General features: G+C 39.2%; 1 protein-coding gene across 1 annotated transcript in view; it reads left to right on the top strand.

Annotated features, from left to right (window-relative positions):
• LOC5566200 (protein sidekick-1) overlaps positions 1–24,203 on the top strand; it is a 332,004-nt gene that overhangs the window by 209,038 nt on the left and 98,763 nt on the right. The gene's annotated exons all lie outside the window — the stretch shown is intronic.

Below are 24,203 nucleotides of genomic sequence, written 5' to 3'. Positions count from 1 at the left end.
TTGTATTTGGCCATATAAGAGAAACAAAGAATTTTGTGAAGAGACTGCTGACATTTTGAAAAAGTCTATTCAATCTAAATTTAATCGTGCAATTTCAACCAAATTATGTATATTTAAAATGCATACTTGGCGGATAAGATCACAAAGAAGTAAGGTAAATTATACTATAAATTTTATGTGAACAACAACTGTTTCATATAATTTGGAATATCTGTAGCTAAAATTGTGACGTACTAATACGATTCTATACCATTCCCCGGAATACAATGCAATTTGCCGGAAGACAACCTACCGGAATGTACCATTACCCGGAAAAGCAAATCATTATCAGTACATTTCAATACCATTTATATTGTCTTTCATTGGTGCTTAGCACAAATGTCACGCTAGCCATCGACATTCTTGAATTCTCGGTGTAAAAAAGCCATGAATATTTTTGACTCCCTCGGTTTCGAAAAACATATCCAAACTGCAATAGACCAAATATGCTGTGGTTCTTGCTGGCGTTACCACTCAACTGGAACAAAGCCTGTTTCTCAGCTAAGTGTTCTACGAGCATTTTTACAGTTATTAGCTGAGTGCTTATGTCAACTGATCATTTTTACAATCGAATTTAGTTTGAAAAGTATGTAAGTACTCTAAGCTCTGGAAAGTCGAGATATATGCCAACCAGAAATAATTATGAACCGGCGGTATTCAGTCCCTCCAGCTTGATCTTGCTATATAGCTACACTTTACTGCTACGTAAATGTATGCTTTGAATTATGAAAAGATGTCACGACATCAATATCGGATTGCACGTGTAATTTGTTTGTGATTTAATAGGAAAAGAATCGCCTGATTTAGATTGGAAAACTAAGACCATAAGCGAAACATTATAGGCAAGGATATAATAAATGAGAAGAATTGTTTTGTTATACATATGTGATGCCAAATAATAGTGAAGTTAATATAAATTGAAAAAATCGCCTATCTAAAATATGGGGTGCATTTGGGAAAATGGAGCATCTCAGCATTTAAAATTGTTTGGGATTATCATGCTTTTTTATATTCTTAAAACAGTTTAGAATCCAATTAGGGGTCCAGAAAGCCGTAGCGGTAAACGCGCAGCTATTCAGCATGACCATGCTGAGGGTCGTGGGTTCGAGTCCCGCTGGTCGAGGATCTTTTCGTAAAGGAAATTTTCTCGATTCCCAGAGCATAGAGTATATTCGTACCTGCCACACGATATACACATGCAAAAATGGTCAATCGGCAAAGAAAGCTCTCAGTTAATAACTGTGGAAGTGCTCATAAGAACACTAATCTGAGAAGCAGGCTTTGTTCCAGTTGGGACGTGACGCCAGAAAAGAAGAAGAAGAAGAATCCAATTTTAATAATTCAAAATATAAAACACGGTAATCTTGCGATGGAAGCGACATACAAAAGTACAATTCTCATTTGAGCTTTGTGATTTGAAGAAAGCTAAAAAATCAAGAATTAGTTAATGTCTTAGTAATCGAGAACAGAGTCATTGCTTGAATGTGCTATTTTACTCCAAATGTCATATCTCTGAATGTCTGTACTCCGGATTCAGTGTCAGGGTGATAAAATAGAAAGAACAATAAGCAATCATAAGAAGAAGATTTTTGGTCATTTTCGATTGAACACATATTGCCAAAAATGCCGAGGTCGATGGAACTTGAAAGAACTACCAACCATATAAAGAAAGGTTGAATATCAGATAACCCTAAATAAGTCATTCGAGGACAAGGGTTATTCGGGGGATTTGCATTCTGGTGATTGGTGTTTGCAGAAACGACATTCGGTGAACTAACACTCCAGAAAAAGTAGTATAACCTCGTTATCGTATTATAACTAATCACTCAAGTAACCACTAGCCCGCTAATTCGACTGTTTGGCTAATACGGCTAATATGGGGTATGTCAGCTGTATAATAGCACTATATTAGCACGCAGGGCGAATTACAGTGTCATTTGGTTACTGAGGCATTGCTTATTTTTTATTATTTGGTAAGGGTATGCGAAATACCGAATGATTCCGTCAAACACGCTTCGAAACGAAATTCCACGGAACTCATACGAGCGGAATTTATATTTTACAATTTCCTTTCGTTTCGCCCAATTGTAAAAATATTCCCACGAAAAATTGAACTCAAACGGAATTGCACAAAATTTCGAGTTTAATTTCGAACAAAAACAGTGCGCTATGCCGCTTCTACTATTATGAAGTTATATATCGCCCACATCCACTGCACACAAATATCAAAAAAGCCTTTTCGTAATCTTTTCACGGGGTGAATTTTCTGGATTTACTCAGGTGGCGCAGATCATCGGATGCCAAATACCGCAAGGCAATGATATGTTAAAGCTATTTTCGATTCATACATTCATCATAAGAACTGGACTATCGAAATCCATACATTTTGACTTATAAAAGATAAAACGATTACTTCAATACGAGTGCATTATGCATCGTTTCAGCATCACTCCCCATCAAAGTATCGATAGGCGCATAGTGGTCACACGGGTCTACAGATCGCAAGGTTCTCGGTTTGATTCAAGGTTGCCTTGAAAACTATTTTTGTTTTCAAATTTTGGTTTCATTGGGCAAATTTGTGAGTTTCAACCCGATTTCTTCTGGCGAAATTTTAAGGGTTATTTATTTTGTATTATATATTTTGATTATCCATTTTAAGGCAAAGATTGTTTTGAATTTTATTATGGTTCCAGATTAAGGTAAAAATGTGTTGGAGTACCTAAAATATTTCGAAATGAAAAAGATTTTTCGCGCATCTTAATCGCGATAAATCAATAAATAAGACAAAAATAAAATATCGCTCATTGAAAGACAGATTGTCTGAACGAACACTTTTCAATCTAAATTGCAGTTCCTCAATGCTATGTTGTGAAAATTCAAATTCTTTTTCAAATTTTTTAAATAATTTTTAAAATACTTTCAAGGATCAAACTATATAAACATATGATTTTGTTCTGAGTTTTGAACCAAGAATCTGAAAATGAAATAATCTCAACACTCCTTAAAACATCAATTCTACCAGAAATCATCTAAGAATTTATGCACAGATTTTTTGATAGGATAATATCTCCAGTGCATTTATTCTTCCAGACATTTATAGAGTGATTTATCCAAGAATTATTCCACAGTTTCTCCAGGACTTTTTTCCAGTAAATTTATCGCTGCTGTAGGCCAAGAGCCTTGAAAATTGCAAAACACCCGTTGCTAAGGGCAACCCAAAATTACTGTAGAAAAATGTTCTACTTCCCACTGCATTTCCCGCATTTAGAGCCTTCAATGACACTAACGATTTAGAAAATTCATGCGCCCAACATAGGCTACTTGATGAGATTCATGATTTTGAACTACCGTTTTGTCTCAAATTCCGAACAGACTCATATTCCGAACACTCGGTTTTTGTATGGCGATTTGGTTGAAATGTTTCGCTGAAATATGTCACCAAATAATAAGAAAATAGCAGTCAATTGCAATTCAATTTTAACGTCTCCAATATAATTTATACCGCGGGAGTAGTGATGATGCTCTAGTTTGAGACCAGTAGAATCAGCTCAGATAAATTTATTTGCGAAATTATTCATTTGAATATGATTTATTCGTGCTGTTCGGAATTTGAATCAAGGTGTTCGGAATATGAGACAGAATCAACACAGTGTTCGGCATTTGAATCAAAATGTTGTTTCATACTTTTACGAAAAAAACAATATTAAACAAGGTTAAATTAACAATTTTTTCGGCACACCCAACAGCTAACAGTAAGGCTTTGCGGAGAAATAAAAATTTGCACAAATATCAGCTTATTTATGCCTATCAAAGGCATTTGAAGTCACTGTTGGCCTTAAGTGTTCGGAATATGAGTCAAAACGGTACTGTACTGGGAAAACCACGTGATTCAACGTGAACTGTACTGGGGAAACCACGAAATTCAAGCCTACTACTATTACCATTCCCAGCACTGATTACCGTTTTGACTCATATTCCGAACACTTAAGGCCAACAGTGACTTCAAATGCCTTTGATAGGCATAAATTAGCTGATATTTGTGCAAATTTTTATTTCTCCGCAAAGCCTTACTGTTAGCTGTTGGGTGTGCCGAAAAAATTGTTAATTTAACCTTGTTTAATATTGTTTTTTCGTAAAAGTATGAAACAACATTTTGATTCAAATGCCGAACACTGTGTTGATTCTGTCTCATATTCCGAACACCTTGATTCAAATTCCGAACAGCACGAATAAATCATATTCAAATGAATAATTTCGCAAATAAATTTATCTGAGCTGATTCTACTGGTCTCAAACTAGAGCATCATCACTACTCCCGCGGTATAAATTATATTGGAGACGTTAAAATTGAATTGCAATTGACTGCTATTTTCTTATTATTTGGTGACATATTTCAGCGAAACATTTCAACCAAATCGCCATACAAAAACCGAGTGTTCGGAATATGAGTCTGTTCGGAATTTGAGACAAAACGGTACTTACATATTTAAAATTAATCTGAAAGAGTGAATGCTGAAGAAAAGACGAAGTTCTCTGTAATTAATACATATTTCAAACCAATCTTCTAACCCCATAAATACGCTATTTTACAATCGTTGTAAATTATATTGAACAACATTTCTACTTTTCCTAATAATGCGCAATTGATGGATTATTTAAAGAAAAAAGCGCTTAAAAAAATAACATCACATAACAAAAGAATTCTCGCGAAACATTACTAAAGGACCTATGTACAAATGAGAGATTCTCTTCACTCTCGCTCTCTTTCGATAATAACAGTGGAATACTAAAGCTTTTGGGAAGTTTTTCACTACAGATCGAAAGGCAATTTCCTTGACTAGCGTTTTATACAAAAAACGCAACAGAAGAGGTTAATGTGACTCAGTTTAATTTTGTGGAGCAATCGACTGTATATTTTTATTGTGGAATTTACAGCTTTGCAGTCTTGAAATGATCAAAACGAGTTTTATTTCAACCCAACGTTTCGACACGGGGATTGTGTCTTTCTCAAGGGAGATTAATTTGTAGTTTTTTGTCTAATGTTTGGTCTAACATTAACTGTCCTATGTTTCAAATTTCGTTGGTACACGACTATTCGAAACCACTTTCAACTAACGCATTTTTTTGTTTGGCAAAATATTTTTTATTTGAAACATAGGACAGTTAAAGTTAGACCAAACATTGGACAAAAAACGACAAATTAATCTCCCCTGAGAAAGACACAATCCCAGTGACGAAACGTTGGGTGGAAATAAAACTCGTTTTAATCATTTCAAGACTGCCTAGCCGTAAATTCTACATTTTTTTAAATAAAAAAAAAAAACCCTACCCCTCTTTTCTCCTACCCGCCAAATTGAATGAAGCTGTCAAAAATAAGTCAAATCGCCCTATGTGTAGTTATACAAGTACCGTTTTGACTCATATTCCGAACACTTAAGGCCAACAGGGACTTCAAAAGCATCTGATTGGCATAAATTAGCTGATATATGTTTAAATTTTAAAGTCGTCGCAAAGTCTAACTGTTAGCTGTTGGGTGTACCAATATTAATATTGATTTTATTAGTTTTAGTATTGTTTTTACTTAAAAGTATGGAACAACATTTTGATTCAAATGCCGAACACTGTGATCATTCTGTCTCATATTCCGAACACCTTGATTCAAATTCCGAACAGCACGAATAAATCGTATTCAAATGAATAATTTGGCAAATAAATTAATCTGAGCTTGTTCTACTGGTCTCAAACTAAAGAATCATCACTACTCCTGCGGTATAAATTACATTGGAGACGTTCAAATTGAATTGCAGTAGACTGCCATTCCCCTGTTATTTGGTGACATATTTCAGCGAAACATTTCAACCAAATCGCCATACAAAAACCGAGTGTTCGGAATATGAGTCTGTTCGGAATTTGAGACAAAACGGTATACCAAAATTACCATTGCACAAAAAAGTTTCGCGGAATAGGGGAACTTACGTATTGTCGGCAGCCTAAGCAGCTGAACTTTGAAGAAGGCAATTATTCAGAACAATGAAGCACAACAATTAGCAGGAGACACCTGAACATCACTTGAGCACTCTTCATTTATTAATAATCATGCACAAAACACTATTTTGTTCTCTAAATCATCTTTTTTTCCTTGCAAAAATCACGAGGCACTTGTTCTTTTATCAGCAATGCAATTACTATTGCCGGCAACTAAATTGTTCACTTTGGCAATCCAAAACTGTACAAAAACTAGGTTATGTATTGGTAACTTTTCGTATTTGTTTTCAATGCCTGCATTTAAACGTCACTCATTATGTTCTACTTGTTGAAAGGGCCAATGTAGAAAAATATAGACTACACGGAGAACAGCATTGCAGTTATAGATAGATTAGCTGAGAGTCATACTGAATACACAACGCCATTAAATTTGTGCAGACTAAGGCGCCGTCCACAAATTACGCCTCAAACGTTGCGGGTCAAACACAAAATTTATTTTCTCCATACAAAGACCATTGCGGAGGGGAGAAGGGTCGAACACGATTCTCTTGATTCTTGTTCTTATTGCGTATCAATTCTACACGCCATAGAAATTCATACATTTTGCCTTTTTTTTGTTTTTGTTTTATACATTGTAATACACATTCCAGTGAGCAAAGTTGCTCTTTTAAGGAAGAGTAGTGTTTCAACTTATGTTACAAGCTTCTTATCTTAATTAGGAATTCAACGTATGGCGATGTGTTACGATGGTGGGCTGCTGGAGGGCAGTAGTGGTTGGTGGTAGTGACTGACAGAACTAGGGTTCCTCCCGGCCGATAGCGGATGAGATTCCACGAACGGTTGCTCACGGTGCGGCATTGAAGAGGTTGTAGAGAAGCAGCAGAGAAGCAAGAACTGGAACGGCCTTAAGGAAGATGGAACGATTATTGCAATACGAAAGCTTTATGTATCGTTTTAGCATCACCCCACATCAAGGTGTCGATAGACGAGGGGAGTGCGCACGAGCCTATCGATTGCGAAGTTCTTGGTTCGATTCCAGTCAGGCGTCAAAATTAGGGTAACTCGGTGTAATACGCCCCAATGGGGCAATACGCCCCTCTTCATTTTCACGGGATTGAGGCTTCTTCTAAACGTAAATATGATCGCATATCTTAAATATTCGTGAATATATACAATCAATAGAAATTCTAAAATTATCGAAAATCAAGTTTTTGGCGTAAAATTATGCGTCCGATAAGCAAGCTTCGCCGTAAGTGAAGCCCAGCCTTTACTATTGTACTTATTACAAAAACTTTTGGAAACTTTTTTGAATTCTCCTTGGAAACATTTCTACAACGCTGTGGATCTTTATTCCACGGAAGGGGCATATTGTCCGGGTTGTTTTGAATCGTAAACATTGGGGCCGTTTACAAAAAACATCTTACACCCTTTTTTTTAAATAACCAACTAAATAAGGAACACCTTGAAATAAAAAAAGGCTCTAGGAGTGATGAATTTGCTACTGCGATAGAGCAGTATTTCATTAAGGGGGGCGTATTACACCTTTTTACCTTATCAGATAGACGATGATACTATCATTTATCTGATAGACAACTGATACTATCAGTTCAGCCAGATGATACTATCACTTCTTGTCTATCCTGATTGTATCACTGAGAGAATGGTTTCTATCAGAGATAGAGGATAGAGTGATGGTATCCCTGTCCCAAAATACTCATGATGATACTTTCAGTACAACATCTCTCAAATAACAATGATAGAGGTTCTATCTTTATCAATTGATAATATTAGACAATTAACTAAATTCCATATTTAGCAATCCAAGGTGGTGGCTTCAGGAGTGTAATAATTGTTGTAAACCCATGCAATATGGGTATTTTCTGAACGGGCGCGACGAGGGGATGGCGAAAATCGATGTCAAACGGCATTTTGAAATCCAAAATGGCGGCCTCTGGTCTCAAAAATCATTTGAAACTCATGCAATACAGGTATGTTTCGTTTTTGTCACGTTCCGATTTCTTTCACAATTTATAGATTTTTTTTTCTAAATGTTTAGAAAGTAAACTCAAGACTTATTTTGAAGCGAGCCATATGGTTTTCAAATGCCTCAGGGTTGAGCTTTCGACATTATGGTAGTATTTATCACTTGTGACGTAGGTCCTAATTCCAATACTGGTAGTACTCGATTATCAGGAGTATCGATTTTTTTTTCACTCCGGATAATCGAATCAAATGGAAACTCGCGATAAAAGAACTTTAATATTTTCTTTTTTCGTTATTAAATTTGTATGATGCAGTGGCGTATCCAGAAATTATTTCTAGGGACATTAGGGTTTCTGAGAAGAAAATATTTTTTTTTGATCAGCATCTTAAATCGATTAATTTAAGTGATTTATTGCTCCCAGGAGCACGGTGCGAGAATAACTAAAGTGTTTCACCTATTGCATCAGATTTTTAAATTCCTACGGTGAGTATAAATACCATAAAAATTGAGTTTAAGAACGCGCACCGAAAAGCCAGCAAACAATATCTCGGTGCGTGAAGAAGAATTGATTAGGTAGTGCGTGATATTTTACAACACAAATCACAGTAATAACTACGTGTTTGCATTCAAAAACTGGTATTTTGTGAAAAATACATTATGCAATGCTTTCAGTTAAGAAATCACCACTCTACAATAAGGTTAGTAACTTCAAATAATCATTTTTTGTGATCGCTCTCCAAAACACTGTGAGAAGCGTGGGAGGAGGGAGCGGAAAGCGAAGGGGGAAGTAAGGTGCCATATTAGAGGCCATTTTGGTACTCAAGGGGATATGTCCTTTCACCTGCTTATAAGAGAAAAAAACGCTTTCAATTAACATAACCTAACTTAACCTACATATATTACGCATCAATCGTGGCAATAAAAGATTGCAACGATTTTTTTTCTAGCATTAGCAAGTATTTTATTTGACATTTGTTCCAATGTTTCAACATTGGATATTCTATGCTCATTTGTACTATATGCTTATTTGTACTATATCAGGGAGGGTGCTTCAGAATCATTTTCAAAAGTTTAGTTTGGACCCTCTGTAGAGCTTTCTTCCTGGTATTACATCAGCTAGTCCATATTGGTATAACATACAACATGGCTAGCCTGAACATTTGTTTGAAGATCAAAAGCTTGTTCTTAAGACAAAGTTTTGATTTTCTGTTAATTAGAGGATAAAGCCATTTAATATATATGTTACATCTGGCTTGAATGCTCACAATATGGAATAGAATGCCAACGAAACATGCAACATAAGGCCTGTAGATCTTTAGGCCTGTATTCCATTGGGTCTTTTGAGGACTTATCCATACATTACATATTTTTGTTGAATTTACAACATTGCCCTACAATTCTACTGACAAAGTTTCGGGCATATATGTTAAATTTTGAGAAAAAAAAACTCACATTTCATTCAATTTATTGATTATTTTATAGATTTATTTACGTAATAATTTAGCTGGCATCACTTTTACATCGAACACATGAGATGATTGGTCACGTTGACTGTCCATCTGCGAATCAACAAGAGGAGCACACGTGTAACAGTTGACCTGATTTTCCTTTGGGAGTTCGAAGCCCTAGCTTCTCTCACCCATCCTTTGATTTGAAACAGTTCACCATCCGTCGGTCGTTGTTCGTTGCTTACCAGTGGTCGAACTATTATTGAGTACTCGAATTGATGGCTGACGGTTCCGCTTACCGACACTTGCAGAGGTGATTGTTTGCGCTCACATTCCGGGAATTCTGGCCCTGAAATCCTACCCACGGTACACAATGGAGAGCGAAAGATAAATAAGGAAAACTTCCGGGAAGAAGTCGCTGCCCAGCATCATTTGAGAAGAGAAATGAATGTACGTCGGATAGGGTGTCATAAAAAACAAAATCAATGTTCGAATTGTCATAGTGCTCAACCCTAGAATTAACTATCTGGAAAAACGATTAATTTTGTTCTATTAGATAAAAGAATGACTATAGCCAAAATAGAGTATTTAATCCTAAGTCATGTTCCAGAACACTTCAATGGCTACAAAGTTAATTGTTAGGCATGTAATATTTTTGCCTTTATTAAATCTGAACCATTGTGTGCCGCACAAATGCTCAAAAATAATTATGAAAAAAAAAACTAAAACTTTTCGAACATTGATTTATTTGAAACGCCCTAACAAAGGTTCATCGTGGTGGGATTTGGCTGATTTTGTACTTAGGGGAAATCAGGGTAAAACCGACACTGTGGGTAAGATCGACACCCTTTGATTTTTCATGTTTTGAGCAGATTTTCATACAGTTTCCATCACGCTCTATCTTAACTTGTGAAATGTTGTGTTTCGAATGACATTACAACTTACGCTACCAATAAACTGCCAAAATAAACAACAAAATCATATTGGATAACATAGAAGCAACAGCAGTTGCAATATTTGGCTGTTATTCTTTAACTATTTCGCATGTGAAATTTTTTAAATGTCATTATTTGTTCTGCGTCTACATCATCATTTACTATTATTACGTTGATACAACATGAAGGAGAAATTATTTTTTGGTTTTACGACAGCTGAAAACGCTATTGAAAAATAAATGTCCACTCGGGGTAAGATCGACACTTTCATTTGGGGTAAAATCGACACCTTTCTTTGCTTCATAACCTAATTTCAGGGAATCTTTCTAATCGGAGGACTATCTCTGTAGTTTATGTGAGTCTTTATTTTTGAATTCCAGTGAAGTTCATGGACGGCGAACTTGTTAACATGTAAAATATGACACTATGTAACTTGTTACAAGCTATCATTAAGTATTAAAAAAATATTTTTATGTTATCACGTTTCAACTTACTTGATGAAGCTTGAAGAAAAATTTCTCATTTAAAATTGAAGGATTAACAGAATTCGAAACATTTTCACATAAATTAATCTTATTATTTATTTACAAACCATGAGGTTCGACAGTTTTTATTATCTTAAAATAATTACACTTTTCTGTTTTGTAAAAATAAAACAGTATTTATTTTCACAACCAATCATTCGCTAGAACTTTATCTACGTAAACATTACATGAACACAAATAAATAATATCCATGTGTACTCACCCTAACTTTATAATCTTAGCATGGAACATTTGAAAATTTCACATTTATTTAGTGGATCTTTGGCCTCTCCTCAATAATTTACGTAATATGTGTATGATCCTTTAGAGGAAGGGTTCATATATGTCGAAAGTCATGTTTAAAGCATTCTTTCGAATATGAAATGTGATGGTGGTGTTTACAACGTATAAATTTTACTCAAAGTGCATGTGTCGGTTTTACCCCAACAGGGTGTCGATCTTACCCGCACTCTCAATTGTCTCACCTAAAAATGATGCAATATCAATTTGATTTAAATCACTATATCACCTTAATATATCATCCAGCGATTGCAAGGATTGATAGATTTATAACCAATATGTGATTCTACAACAATTTTGGGTTCGTTTAACAAGCTAAAGTACATAAATTTTATCAATAAGCTTAGGGTGTCGGTTTTACCCCGAATTCCCCTATGCCTTCGCGTCTCTTACCAAACAGGACATTGAAAGAGGAAATTACATCAGAATTGTGGATTCGTACCATTTGTTGGCGGTGTACTGTATGAACACCAGTATTTGTTCTATATTTGAAAGTGTGAAATAAACACGCTTCGAAATATTTACACTTGGATATGTTATTCTGAAACGAAACGAAATACATTTACACATCGAACATATACTAGACAAAATGTGGATCCAATATATTTGGGGTCGGTATGGCTAAGGTATGTATCCGAAGTCTAGTAGTTGTAAGCTTCTTCTGTCTGAAGAATAATATTTTGAATAATTGATGACATCAACAGGCTGTTCAAGGCCGCATCTCTGACTCAATTATTACACCGCTGCATAATATATCATGTGGTCTTTCACTGACGGCTTTCAACCTTCAAAGCTATATTTATAGAGGAGAATTCCCGTAAAAGTTGAAACACAATCCAGCTGCCAGTGTGTTGTGTGAATGCTGCGAGCCGTTTGTGGAGCACACGGACAAACAGGTAAACTTTGCTCATTTTGAAGATGATACGAGATGAAAGCAATCAAGACAGCATCCAGCTAGCTTACTTGAAGCGGAAAGACACTTGAGTGCTCGTAATTAGATAGATGCAGAAACATTAAAAGGGATTATCCTTTGCTTGATGTAAAACAAGTCTACTGTAAACGAGATACTGTACGTGAAGTTGATAATGGTATTTCTTCCCCGGTGTTGCATCAACAAGAGCCAGCCTCAAACTTGCAATATGTGTATTAGCGAGCTCATTTAATAATTATGATGAATTTCTGATATATATGGTACCCAGCGAATAAATTTAAAACACAGGTTGAATCTTGGCGCAAGATATCAAACTTGTTCAACCATTGTAGTTGACACAGAAATAGTTAGATTTATATGACAAGTTTCAACAGCTTTTTTTTCTCTCTTCTCGACTGCAAATTGTTATATTCGCTTGAAAACGATTCTGAGCATAACGCATACAGCATCTGACGATATCCTTCGATAAGCACGGCCATAAGTCTATATGCTCCATTCAGCCTTTCATTGTTCCACTTTGCTTCATTGCCTTGCCTAGTGACGGAACTACATACCGCAGTATAGATGAATGACAAGACGGATAAGTTTGCAAAAATCTCGGTATTGCAATAATCAAGGATGGAAATCTAGTGATCATGACAAAATCCACGATGCATCGCGGTTGTTCTTTATCGTGCGATCATAGCAACAACGATTAACCTTTTGTCGTTAAGATATCACAACAAACTACGCTCCGCGAATAATGCATCGTTCTGCATGTGTGCTAGCGATTAAGTGTTCGCGAGTCGTAGTTTTATTATTCCGAGGATTGTTCCAGTTTTATCTGTTGATTTCCCTTCAGATATATTGTTTATCAGTATAAAATCATTCGAGCATGGTTTTAGCAAAAAAATATAGCGCGAATACGCCATGATTCAAGTTGATCGCTACTTGTAACAATATCCGATAAACTCTTTGTCCCACAACAAACCATGCATCGGATGCTCCATATGTCGGTAGAATGCGCGCGTGGTGAGGTGTTGAAATCATGCTGCTTTAAGAGCAACGGCCCTCTTAGACCGTTCGAATACCATGTTGTTTGTTGCTAGAAACGATTTTTTTTCATCCTTGCCAATAATCCAATCCAATAATTACATTTTCCGTAGCATTTCAGAATGTTTACAATTGAGTTTATTTCTCCTTCTATAAGACATAAAATGCATTCCTTTAATTCAAACTAACATAACTTAAACATATAATGCATCTTGCAAATAACTTCTTACATCATTATAAGCAATAAAAGTGCAAATTGCGAAGTTTTTCTAGAAAAAATATGATGAAATTGGCGCTTGGGACAATTTTACTATTATGCGTATATTATATGTCATTTATGCAAATTGTAGCAATTTTGACCAGAAACAACTTTCCTTCCATACCAAAAGTGGTTAAAAGGCTTGATCTTCCAGTTTTGATTTTTGTCCCGCATCTCCATTTTTTGTTTTTTAATTTCTTTATTAGTATAATTTCAAACATTACATTCATTTCTTATATCTAGGTGTGACGACGAAGACCCCTGGGCGCGTACGGACCTAAATTATCACAGGGCGCATACAAATATCGAGAGAAAATGTCAGAGAGCAGAAACCTGTCAGAAAGGGCAAAACATCACGATCGATTACGTTGCAAATTTGTGAGAGATATATAGTGGTAGATCTAAAAAGAAACAAATTGGTTTGAGTTTCTAAAATTTCTTAAGGTGAAGATGAATCGAAGCCAAACCTCAAATTATCAAGAGCACAAATCTGGAGAACCGAACATCCGTTTGAGCTGAAAACTTAATCGATTGGTCACCACCAGCGAGTGACCAATCGATACGGTTCTCAGCTTAAACGGATGTTTGGTTCTCCAGATTCGTGCTCTTGAAAATTTGATGTTTGGCTTCGATTTATCTTCACCTTAAAGCTAGTTTTCAATTTGAAGTTGAGTAAATTTGAATACTAAATGTAAGTGTAAAACTAAACCTAATATGAATTTGTAAATCTAGTTACGACACATTAAACACACACTACTAGCTAAATTTGTAAAACTAAAGGATTAGTTTGGTGGAACTGCTACAATTGTAAGTAAATTTGTTATCCTAAAACATACAGCAATTATAAAATAAATTAATTGCAGCTAAAGCTGTCCCAACCAACTTCGAGTTTCACCCACGGGACTTCTAAAAGAAAACAGTCACAACATCCATTAAAATTTTAACTTCGCATAAGCAATGGCGGATGAAAGGAATGACTCGTAGATGCCACGAAATTGCGCTTCATGCTACAAGCCCGACGAACACGATGATATGGTGGCGTGTGATGCATGCCATGACTGGCATCATTATTCATGCGCGCGGTTCGATGCAACGGTTCAAGATCGCAGTTGGAAATGTACATCCTGTGAACTTCCTAATGATCCGAACACCAATCAACACCAAATTGGAGCGACGGAACCAAACAAGAAAGGTGTGAAACCGAAAGTGCCGATAGTACAACCGGAGAGTTTAGCTGTTCCGCCAAAGAAGCTGGTGGCGAAGTCATCAACCGGCAGCAAAGTCAGCCGCAAGTTGAAGAAGGGTGAGGCTAGTACTACATCGAGTGCCCGGATTCGACTAGAATTGGAGCGAAAGGCCGTTGAGATTTTCGAGAAAGCTTGATCAGGATTTAAGCCCATCCCGGATCATGCTAATAACACTAGGTCGGATCCTAGCATAATTCGGATTATGATTTTTATAAAATTCTGGATATTCTAACAAGACGCAAAATATTCTGGACTAGGTTGTTCTAAAATTTTTAAAAAGGCTTCCATAATATCCAGCAGAACGCTTTGCAGTAATATTCTTATTATTTCTTGAAATCAAATTTATTTCATTCTATGATTCTTATCAGATTTTATGAACTTCATTTACTTATTTTTGTCAGATTTCATGCAAATATTTGTGAGCTTAAAAATGTGGCCCGCGACACAAAATTATTTCGGCGATTTGGCTCGCGGTTCAAAAAGGTTGGGCAGGCCTGTTCTAAGTAATCAGGCTCCTGAGATATTTGCGAAAAAAAATGTTTTAAGCTCACCAGCGCCGGTGGCAAAATTTTGAATCAATTAGCTCTAACAATTATAGTCCATAAGCTACTGAGCAACTTTGCCGAAGACGCCATCTTTCTAAGTGGTCAGGATCCTGAGATCTGCGAAACACAAGTTTCATGCTCACTAGCGCCGCCTAGTGACAAAATCCCAAATTTCTTGGCTAAAATAATGATAGCCCTTGAGCTACTGAAAATGTTTGCCGAAGACGTCTGTTGGCGCGATAACCGTGGCCAACTCCGGTCGGGTCGGGGTGGACTGTATTTCGGATGAAAGAATTCGACACCACTGGTTTACTAAACACTGCACTTTATTCACTTCACTACTTCACTACTTTACTATTACACTTCACTTTCACTGTCGATCATAATCACGCGGCGGTTAAAATAATAGTGAGTCTGCTACGCATACGGCTCGCGTATATATAGCACCGCGCTCGCAATCTAGAAACACGCGGAAGCTTCTAGAAGCGCGTGGAAGCGTCGCGATTCGTGTGCTGCTACCGTCACTGCCACTGTACGATGAGCTCCCGGATGAACCATGCAATGAGTGCTACGATAACGATGACGCTGATTGTGGGACACTCACTGTTGGCACTCACACTCGATGTGGGAACTCTCTCTCTCAGTGACGTAGGCAGTGTGGGTCGTATCAGGGGCTGCAATTGGGTGAGTGTTTCAGTGACGATAGAATGTGTGTCGTTGTTTTTCATGCTACTGCGGCAGTGATTTGGGACACTCGTTCCATACGGAACATACTCCCCCCGGTTGACACGATAGTTCAAAGGCATGCTGGACGGTATTTCTCCTTGGTGAACAACTGGATCGGATGAAGGAACGTCAATACCTATTCGTTGTGCTGAACTCGTCGGATATATTCGATGATTCTCTATGGGACTTGGTGGATCGGAAACGATGGATGAGATGCTCTTCTTGTCGTCTTGGCGCATGACGGTCTGCGATGTTGTTAGCACGGCTACTGGTCGGTCATCATGTCTCATGTACATGTTGTAGTGAATCGGTTCCGGATCGATATTCGTGTTTTCTTCAAACTGCTCACGGCGTCTACGTGGTCGGCTGGAATGGTGTACATAAGTGGTGAATGAATTTTGGATTTCCTCGATGACGGATCTGTTTTTCAAAACTCCGGTAACCACCCATCCTAGTTGGGTTTCTCGTAACTCGGGATAGTCCTCGTCGATCTTGATATGTCCTCGTTGCAGTAACTCGAAGAACAACTCTATACCCAGCAGCAGGTCGATTTTGTTCGATTTGTGGAAGTCTGGATCAGCAAGACAAATACCAGATGGGAACCCCCAAGTCGAAGCATCAGTTCCTGCTGACGGAATACTGCTGGTTACGGTTGGCGTTATCAAACATTCCACGCTTGCACGATAGTTGGTGATTCTGGATCGGAAATTCACTACAACCGTCTCCTGAACCATGCTCTTGATGTCGTTGATGCCTCGTAGCGGAACTTTTGTGGGTTGCCTTGAGACTCCCAATCGGTTAGCCAGATCGCTTGAAATAAGGTTCACTTGTGAGCCACTATCCAGCAGAACACGGCATCGGTGCGATTGGCCTTTCCTATCAAGCACATCTACAACAGCGGTTGGCATAAATACAATCTTACAGCAGTCGGCGTGATTGCAGGTCAGTGAATTGTTCGAGTTCTCTTCTACATGGGCCTGTCTGGATACTCGGTCTTGTGTGTGATCTGGTCGAGCTGGATCGGAAAAGTTGGGGTTCGGATCTTGGTTCATCTTTTCCCTATGCAATTGGGTGTGATGTCGCTTTTGACATTTCTGACACGCTTTTGAAGATGAGCACTCTCTGAACGAGTGTCCTTTTCGGAGACAGTTGAAGCATGCTCCAGTCTTCCTTACCTTGTCCATCCTTCGGTCAAAAGGCAGCGATGCTAGTATATAACACTGGAAGTTGCGGTGAGGTCCTCGGCAGAAATCACAGATATACTTCTTGGGTCGTTCGGTTGTAGCGGTGCAAATATTGGAAGTTTTTGTACACGATTGGGAAGGCTTCAAACTCGGGTCGGAAAAATACTGTGAGCTAGACTGGAAAGCGTTTTCACAGTTCTCCAACATTTGGTGTCGCGCTTCAAGGAACGAAATGGTTTGCGAATACTGGGGTAGTTCGCCTTTCCTCTGGGTTGCTTCCCAAGCCATCCTAGTAGCGTTATCCATAGCGGACGTCACGATGTAGACGAGAAACAGGTCGGAAACACCTGAAAACTCCTGGTTGAGATACTTCAGGCTCTCTACGTGGCGGATACATTCGTCGAGTAAGCGTCGCAACTCCTTGGACGACCCTGATGACATTCGCTTAATATCAAACAGATCGCGGATGTGCGTCTCTACGATGATTCGCTTGTTCTCATAGCGGTTCGTGAGAATAGCCCATGCTTGCTGGTAATTTCCCTCGCTGATCACCTTCGCGTCCAGAGCTCCTGCAGCTTCACCAACAAGTGCCTTGTCGAGATGGTATAACTTGATGGCATCCGAATCTGGCGAGTTGGCCATCAAGTCCTGAAATATGGCCTTGAACTTCAGCCAGTTGGCGTAGGACCCATCGAAGGTGGGGATCGGAGCCTTCAATGGTTGCTGTTGAATTATGACTTGTGGCTTTGGGTCAGGAACTTTGGCATGCTCCACTTCGCTGGCAAGCATTAGCTCATCAATGGTTGTCCGGATCTGAAGGTAACGCTCCTCAAATGCAATGTACTGCTTTTCTTCCTGTCGAAAAGCCTCATCGGGAATGATTGCAATTATCTTGCTATGTACGGTGCTGAATTCGGTGTAGGCATCATCGGCGTTCTTCAAATATGTCCTCAATAGCGACTGGTTGATTTGGTGATGGGCGGTACCAAGTGCCCTTTGGACTCGTACTAGCTTAAGGCTCACCTGGTCTCTCTGGCGGCAAAGTGACGACAGCTCCTTGAGTGTAATGGGGTCATCGGAAAATTTCCATTCGGCAGTTTGGTCATGGAAAACGGCTTCTCGTTTATTCGATTTAGCGGCTTCAGCTGCAGCCTCAGCAACTGATCTGGACTTCGGCGTACGATCTTGCTGCATGGCTCCGAAGCGATCCTCAATGAGCGGGTAACTGTTGAGTCGAAACGATAACAGTGATTCCTGGAGAAAGAAGCGTCGGACTCGATTTGGCTTCACACTACTTCGTCGGGTTGAATTTCGGGTCGGATAATCGGTGGGCGATTCCTCCTGGTGTTATTCGTTGTGGTTCAGAACAGTTTGGGATTCGTAGCGGGTGACGATGTGAACAATTCCTTCACTAATACACGTCCCGGTATATGTACCACGCAGACGTGTCGAACGGCGATGGTGATTAGTAGACCTCTCTGGAATACACGTCCTGGCTAAAGCCACGCTAACGTGTCGGATTATCTCGTCACGACGAGCGGATGTGTCGAATACTTTCCTACGGTGAGCGGCGCTGGATCCGGCTCGAAGGACCACTATGTTGGCGCGATAACCGTGGCCAACTCCGGTCGGGTCGGGGTGGACTGTATTTCGGATGAAAGAATTCGACACCACTGGTTTACTAAACACTGCACTTTATTCACTTCACTACTTCACTACTTTACTATTACACTTCACTTTCACTGTCGATCATAATCACGCGGCGGTTAAAATAATACTGAGTCTGCTACGCATACGGCTCACGTATATATAGCACCGCGCTCGCAATCTAGAAACACGCGGAAGCTTCTAGAAGCGCGTGGAAGCGTCGCGATTCGTGTGCTGCTACCGTCACTGCCACTGTACGATGAGCTCCCGGATGAACCATGCAATGAGTGCTACGATAACGATGACGCTGATTGTGGGACACTCACTGTTGGCACTCACACTCGATGTGGGAACTCTCTCTCTCAGTGACGTAGGCAGTGTGGGTCGTATCAGGGGCTGCAATTGGGTGAGTGCTTCAGTGACGATAGAATGTGTGTCGTTGTTTTTCATGCTACTGCGGCAGTGATTTGGGACACTCGTTCCATACGGAACAACGTCATCTTTCTAAGTGGTCAGACTCCTGGGATATTCGCAAGACCAAGGGTGTTGTACAAAGTACAACGCGCGACTACTCGCGTTACAAAAATTCGCGCGACGACCGAAAGTTTAATTTAGTAATTAATTGACATTTTGTGCAGCTCGCTAGTCGCTACGAAATCCTCAATCATACCCATCTACCAGAGTCCTTGCCTTGGGAAATGTATCACCGTAGACATTCCTGGATGTCTACGGTATGCCAATGATAGAGCACGACTATGTAATTCAGTTGGTAACACAATCTTTTCTCGCTTCATATCAGTCCATCTTGCATGTACAGATCTTAGCTGAAAAGCATGGTACTTGGCAATGCTGCTGGGCCATCTCTTTAGTTCATTCAGCCACTGAGCGACTTTCTGAAGCTCATTGTCTTTTGCAAACTCCTCTCTAACCTGTACATTTGTCAATGTCAGCAGCTGACTCCCTCAACTCTAGATAGTAAATGTTTTCCAAAGTCTCTGTTATAATCCCTTTTCGTCATGAATGGAAAGGCCTCACTTTCTGAGTGTAATACAAACTCCTACGCTCTAGCCAGCACTTCTCGATGTAGTTGTGGGTATCGACTTCCTGCGCCCGTCAAGCTTTTTGATGACCACGCAACGATTCGTCTTTCATGAGGACAGTCTTTCTCTTGGGCTAGAACCGCCCCAAGCCCCACGGTGACGCATATGCATACAAAATATCCTCTTTTCACTAAATGGTTCTCAGCTGAGAGAGAGGAGACAGCTGGCTTAGATTGGGAGTTCCCAAAAGTCATGGGAACCTGTCACCATCTGTCACTAGAAAACCGCACATACGAAGGGCAGAGCGTGAAAAAATCGTTAAAATTCAAGTAAATTTTATTAAAATTTCTATGTGTTTTTCGATGACTTAACATTTCAAAAAGTTGAATTACTAAATATAGTTTGTGTTTTGTCAAACTGCAACTGATTTTGTTATATTCATACCCTTTTCATAGTGAGCATCAAGAAGTGAATATAATTTTGACCAAAATAAGTTCATCTAACCGTTGTGCACAACTCAAAAATAAAAGAAAGAGGTCAAAGAAGGTAAGAAAACATGCCAACTGTCAGTGAGCTGTCTCCTCTCTCTCAGGTTCTCAGCTGCCATCTTCAAGCTCTCGGACGCTTTGATGGCAACTTTGCCATTTGAACCGGGCATCTGCGGTGATGAGAAACGAAGTGGTTTCGTTTGATGCGAGAAGTTTTTGATGAGGGGACTGATAAATGTCATCCATCCGAGGAAACTGTGTTACTCGGAAGTGTTCTTGAGTCGCTTGAAAAGAATATCCGAGATTTTCTTTTTCATTAGAAGAATTCCAGTACCATCGATAGTGAATCCCAGAAAGTCGACCTCGGTTTTGTCGTATTCCGATTTTTGCTCGTTGATTGTCAAAATGCTGCTTCTGAAAACATGTTTGACTGCCGCCATACAACTCCTCAGCTCTTCAAAAAGTTTTACCGTAAATCAAAATACAGTCGACTCTCCACATCTCGATGTTCTACATCTCGATATTTCTCCGTATGTCGATGATTTGTTCGGTCCCTTCATTCCGCAAACATTTTCACTCTCCATATCTCGACATCCTCCTTATCGCGATATCTCCCTATCTCGATGTGATTTTCGTTCCCAATTTTCTCTCCGTATGTCGATATGCCCATTATCAAAGGTTACTAGACTAGATTTTGAGATTCAAAACAATTTGTGAAGACGAAATGACATCTGTTTGTTTTTAATTTTCCTGGTAACGGACTAATTTTCAATCTAGTATTCGTTAAATATTTGTTCTATATCTCGAACTCTCCCTATCTCGATGGTCCTTTTGATATCGAGATGTGGAGAGGCGACTGTAGTGCGCTGGAAGTGTTCTAGTGCACAGAAAAGTTCGAACGGCAATCTCGTGAAATGCATTAAACCATTAGCCATCATAAATGTTGTATAGTGCCAAACCTGCTCATGTAATTCGATGTGGTAGGCGTCTTTCAGGTCCAATTTCGTGAAAAATAATGTCCCTTCCCTGTTCGGAATCATTGTCCAAATCATCTCCATAGTATTCTCGGAAACAACAATCACGCACTAACATTCTTTCTCCATCCCAACTAACTGCAGAGACTTTTCCGGCGCCGTTATTGATCAAACATAAGAGAGCTGCTAAAATGTGCACTTCAAGAGTAAGCGGAAATTCATTTGAATCGCAGTGTAATTCTTACCAGTTTCGATCAATCGGTTTACGCTCTGCTATGCTAACCTATGCTATGCAAGCTACTGTGCTTGTTGGTTCCCTTGGCTCTACTGCGCTGATCATTTTGCTCTTCGAGCGGACAGTTGTGATACTAAGATTGGTTCTGCAATTCCGGTTGTAGGATGTCTTCCGGTCGTCACTTTCCATCTTGAATTAGCTGAGAGTTTTCTAAGCCGATTGGCCATTTTTGCATTTGTGTATCGAAGGGCAGCTACGATGATATCCTATGCCTTTGGATATCGAGAAAATTTCCCACCCTAAAACAACCTTGATCGGATTCGAACCCACGACCCTCAGCTTGATCTTGCTGAAGAGCTGCGCGTTAACCGCTTAGGCTATCTGGGTCCCCGATCTTTAATCTGACGAGGATTACTCACTTTCGTGGCTTACACTGTCATTCGTTGAAATGCTCCGTTCTGCCTTTCGCTGTTCCGCTTCGTTTCAATCATGATGTGCATCATATCATAAGAGCCTCTTTATCGTATACTGCTACATCTCTGATTTGATTGGGGGAATAGCAGTGCATGAAACCCTTCTAAATATGCTCCAAACCTGGGGGACACTATTGCTATCGGACGTTCGAAGATTGTCCATCGTGTCTGTTAAAATATAACACCTACTCCAGTGGTCACCAAACTGCGTTTTTGAAAAGTCGTGTGATGCAGCCCGCGAGTTGTAATTACTTGGTGACCGGCATCAACTAAGTTTTCGGAAAACTTTTCTTTCGAACCAGTGTGCTCTGCGTTGCCCATGTTGAAAACTCGAATGATTATCTGGAAATTGCATATAATGCGATCTGTCTGAGGAATTTCAAAATTTTATGGAATCTACAAACAAAACCTTGGTAGTCTGAGGGCTTCTGATATGTATCGAATCTCCAAATATTGATTGGCTTTGCGAAAACTGTTACTTTTTGCTTGGTAAAGACATTCAAGTTCTAACGAAAAAACGTTTTTTTCTGAGTTTCATGGACGCTTGAATGAAGTTAGCAATTTTGATGTCCAAAAATCTTAAATGTTTTTTTTTTATTTTGACTTTGTTGATAATATTGGAAGATTTTGAAGACGGGGTTGGTGGTCTGATGGCTACCGCTTCTGCTTCATATGCAGAAGGTCATGGGTTCATTCCCAGGCCCGTCCCTTTCCTCGTACTTTGTAGTTGTATATCTCTCACTTGCTTCTATCTTCCATTCTAAATATATCACACTCAAACTATTCGTTCATAGCAAACGCTAGAACCAGAGACGGACAAGAAACCGTTTCCCTAACGCTTCCTACTTCCACGCGCACGCCTTTCTTACGCCTGATACATAGGCAGTCTGCTAACCACAAAAGCAAACCTATCTGCCATGCCTTTCCCCCAATCCATACACTCCCGCATGAACTGACGTGGATGCAGTGGAATATACGGTCTACGTGGGAGTCAGTTCAATGCATCATCAATTCCTCCCCCTTCCCCTCATTGGTCTGCATTCTGACGTGGCAGGTGCCATTGTTGCCTAAAAATAGAAGATCACCAGCACTTATACACTGAGGATGCCTGTTAGTCCCAAGCAGTCATTCGGTTGGTTCCTTGTGTAAGTGCAGCTGATCTGGCGATACTGGAGTGCATCCACGGGCGGCCAATCAAGCTCAAGATCAAGCTCAAGCTCAATATTGGAAGATTTTGAAAGTTACGAGCACTTCATGATAATCCAGATGTTTGCCCTCTTCAATGGCTACTTATGGGAAAAGCTCGGGAGAACCCAGAGATATTTCACCTTTGTGTTCATACCGTGTGTCCCGGTAACAATTTTCGTGGTGAAAATCTTGAAAACCTCATGTATATAGATTTCAGCATTGGATTATTATAACAAATTGTCCAAAGAAAGTTCTCTCACGAGCAGTGTTGTGATAAACTCAATTTCTCACAACTCACGCTTGAGATTTTACATGCGTGAGTTGTCAATCACGCAACTCAGTAGTCAAAAAGTCATGGATGAGTTGGCTCACCTTTTTGATTCAGTGTCTCGTATTTCCACAGGTTACTCACACACGGCAATATTTTTTTGTTAGTCTGGTAAAATTATATTAATCCTCTCTTACGTAAACAACAACATTCGGGTTTCACGAGTTTTTACTGGGTTTTGCGACTAAATCATTTTTTACTGTTTGTGTTGATTGAGTTGATTTTGCATCAAAATCTCAAGCGTGAGATTTGCGAAGCAGATCTTTAATGAGTTTGCTCTTACGGGAGAGCGTATTGATTGCGATTTGAGTGTGTGTCTATCAACACTGCTCGCGAGATACGATCACGATTTGAATAACTGCGAAAACCTACAAGTTATTTTCAAGATCTTCGGCACAAGAATATTAAATTTTCATGCAACACACCGTAACGATATTTTTTTGCAATCCCATAGGAAGGCGTTCAAATAAATTTGTTTTTATCTTGCGGCCCGCGCTATGTTTGAAGAGCATTCAAGTGGCCCGTATGATCGGTTATGCTGAGGACCACTGACCTACCCAATGGTAAACAAGCGCGAGAAATCGTTGGCTGCCTTTATTTATCAAATTTGTTACAACTTGCGATACATTGCCGATCATGTACCGTTTCAGATGGGATGTTTTTCTTCGCTCACTTTGATCATGGTACAAAA

This window comes from Aedes aegypti, chromosome 1, assembly GCF_002204515.2.
Source record: "Aedes aegypti strain LVP_AGWG chromosome 1, AaegL5.0 Primary Assembly, whole genome shotgun sequence".
NCBI classification, from domain to species: Eukaryota; Metazoa; Arthropoda; class Insecta; order Diptera; family Culicidae; genus Aedes; species Aedes aegypti.
Note: the sequence above shows the minus strand (reverse complement) of the source record. Positions and strands in the feature narration are given on the sequence as shown.